We start from the raw sequence: 3662 nt of genomic DNA on the forward strand, positions 1-3662 counted from the left end.
TAGTTTCTACGTATGAGAAAAAACACACAGCATCTTTCTGAGTCTGCCTATTTTATTTAACAAGATGCGCTCCAGTTCCACCCATTTTCATTCTACTTGGATAAGCATCATACTGATTTCAGAACTTGACTCTTGCAAATAAGTAAATTTTTAAAAATTAAAAAAGATTAAATGAAAAGAATTACAAGACGAAAGAGAAAAACATCTAGGGATACATGGACAAGCAAGATCAAGATCATGATGGGGAAGTGTACAGAGACAGCTGAACCAAGCCTGTGGGAACTCAGGAACTCTAGACCGACAGCTGTGGAGTCTCCATGGGACCGAACTAGGCCCTCCATATGTGGGAGACAGTGGTGAAGCCTGGACTATCTGAGGGGGCCCTGACAGCAGGACCAGGATCTATCCCTGGTGCATGAGCTGGCTTATTGGAGCCCATTCCCTATGGTGGGAGGCCATGTCAGCCTTAATGCAGGGGAGAGGGGCTTGGTCCTGCCTCAATTTAATGTGCCAGACTCTGTTGATTTCCCATGGGAGCCCTTACTCTTTGGGAGGAGTGGATAGGAGGTGCTGAGGGGAGGTGGGAGGGGGAGCAGGAGAAGGGGTGGGGGGAACTGCAGATGAAATGTAAAAGGAAATTTAAAAAATAAATTAAAATAAAATAAAATAAATGAATGAGAGAGAAATGGTTGATAACTGAGACTGCATAAAATTAAAAGGCTCTGACGCAGCCAAAGGGACCATCAACAGCGTGGAGACATCTTGTAGAACGGAAGAAACTATTTGCTAAATATTCAACCAACAGAGAAGTAATATCCAGAAAAATATGAAGAACTCAAAAGATGAAATGACAAAGAAAGCAAAATATTCAATTAGCCAATGGGCAGGGTAAACAAACAGATGCTATTGCAAACTGGACAGAGAATACATGAGCAGAATGTTCGACTTCATTAGCAATCATGAGAATGCTAATCAAAGCTCCGTGAAGAATCCATCTCACCCCAGTCAGAAAACCCAAACCAACAAAAGCTAGCATAAACCCTTACTCGCTGCTAGTGAGAATATGAAATTAATTTAAACTTCCTACTTTAAAAATATATTTTTAATATTTATTTATTATGTATACAATATTCTGTCTGTGTGTATGCCTGCAGGCCAGAAGAGGGCATCAGACCCCATTACAGATGGTTGTGAGCCACCATGTGGTTGCTGGGAATTGAACTCAGGACCTTTGGAAGAGCAGGCAATGCTCTTAACCACTGAGCCATCTCTCCAGCCCTCTTAAAAATATTTTTTTTTGTTTTTTTTTAGTTGTAATTCTTTTTTTACTGAGAAAAGGAAAAAAAAAGAAAAAAAAGTTTCCGCCTCCTCCCAGCCTCCCATTTCCCTCCCCCTCCTCCCAGCCTTCTCCCGCTACCCCCACTCCTCTCCCCCTCCCTCTCCAGTTTTTAAATTTGTATTTATTAGTGTGTGCCTGCTTATACCCTAGTGCACATATGGAGGTCAGAAGACAACATTCGGTGATCAGTTCTCTCCTTTCACTGTGGGTTCTGGGACTAAAATCCAGGCCACCAGACTTGCACACATTTACCTGCGCTGAACCATCGCACTCTGCCTCTTAGGGAACAGCAAACATACAAGGGTTAGAATTCGGTAAGATGCAACCAGACAGCCTCAAAATGAGTCATGAAAAATAGGCAGAGAGGGACCACACTGGTAAGGCACAAGCTGTGGGTGTGTTTTAAAAATATCAGGGGCCCCCAAAAAACATTTGGGTGGGAATTCTAGACAAGGTTTTTACTTTTGTCAGAGGATGTACTGGAAATGGAGAGGTTGTTGGGATGCTACCGAAGCTTTGGCTGCTGTGGTGTGGCTAAAGTGGAGAGCAGTGAAGGCAGAATCCAGCCTCTTCAGAAGGGGAATCAATGGAACACTGAGATGGATTGCTGTAGAACTTGGGGCATGGGCAGAAAGTTGGTTCTCATTCTCTGTCATATTTCTGAGAAGACATAGGAGAGAAAGTCTTTAAAAGCAAGGGCTTGGTAAAGATTTAGATGAATGTCAAGGGTATTATTATATGTAAGAAAAAGCCCACTTCCAAAAGCTACATACTATATTATTCTGGTTATTGATCATTGTTTTAGTGACAGAAGGCACTGAGAGCCAGGGTTTAGATTTTGGCCTTTCTGATGAGGATATGGCGTTACCTCTTCGATATTTTAAAATTTGTTTGTTTGTTTGTTTCTTGCAATTCTGGGAATTAAACTCAGGGTCTCATACACGCTCGGCCACACTCCACCACTGACCTAGTTGCTTCTTCTGTTCATTTGCAGCTCCCCGAGGACAGCTGATACTGCATTCTTCACCTGTGACTCACCTCTGGTGCGTGTACATGAAGCTCTTTTCTTAAAATTTATTTTTTTTAATTTATTTATTTATTAAAGATTTCTGTCTCTTCCCTGCCACCGCCTCCCATTTCCCTCCCCCTCCCCCAATCAAGTCCTCCTCCCTCGTCAGCCCAAAGAGCAATCAGGGTTTCCTGCCCTGTGGGGGTCCAAGGAACCCCACCTCCATCCAGGTCTAGTAAGGTGAGCATCCAAACTGCCTAGGCTCCCACAAAGCCAGTACGTGCAGTAGGACCAAAAACCCATTGCCATTGTTCTTGAGTTCTCAGTATTCCTCATTGTCCGCTATGTTCAGAGAGTCCGGTTTTATCCCAGGCTTTTTCAGACCCAGGCCAGCTGGCCTTGGTGAGTTCCCGATAGAACATCCCCATTGTCTCAGTGTGTGGGTGCACCCCTCGAGGTCCTGAGTTCCTTGCTCGTGCTCTCTCTCCTTCTGCTCCTGATTTGGACCTTGAGATTTCTGTCCGGTACACGAAGCTCTTTAGACCGACCTTCTTCTGTTGAATTATCATTCCCGGCTTGCTGTTTTAAGGAGTCATGTAGATTTCAGAAAACAGTGTTTTATCAGACATATCTCTGAAAATATTTTCACCCGGTCTGTGCCTTGTCTTCGCATTCTCTTAGTCTTTTACAGAAAAGAAAAATTACACTGTAATTAAGTCCAAGTTACCAATTCTTTCTCTCATGGAGGCCACCCTTGCTGCTGTACCCCAAAACTTACTACCATAGCCAAGACAGTAGCGCTTTTTCCTTTCTGTTCTTCTCTGGGAAGTGGACTGTTTTGCATCTTACATTGAGGCCTATGATATACTTTGAGTTTTTTTATGTGAAAAGGTATAAGGTTTGTGTCTACATTTTCTTTACATAGAAATATCCAGCTTTTCTAGCCCTACTTTTTAAAAAAAGACTATTCTCTTTCTGTATTATGCTATGTTTATTGCTTTGATAAAGGCGGCTCTGTTTCTAGGCTTTCTAGTCTATTCAACCCCGTTCACACATTCTTCTATTCTTTCACGGATACTGCAGTGTCTTGATTATTATAGCTTTGCATTGTGTCTTGAAATCAGATACTGTCAGCTGTTATACTGTGCCCATGTTCTTAAATAGGAAGCTGACTGTTTTATGTCTTTCTCTTCATATAAAATTTAGAATCGATCTCACAGCCTTCCCTTAGCTTTCCGCCTCTTGTGCCCAGTGTCCTCTTAAAGCGCCAAGTCCAAATCTTTCCAGGACAGCTTACAAGCTACAGTGCTTTCC

The sequence above is a fragment of the Microtus oregoni genome, unplaced genomic scaffold (assembly GCF_018167655.1).
Source record: "Microtus oregoni isolate MIOR12 unplaced genomic scaffold, Mior012 000138F_ref0000102, whole genome shotgun sequence".
In the NCBI taxonomy this organism is placed as follows: domain Eukaryota; kingdom Metazoa; phylum Chordata; class Mammalia; order Rodentia; family Cricetidae; genus Microtus; species Microtus oregoni.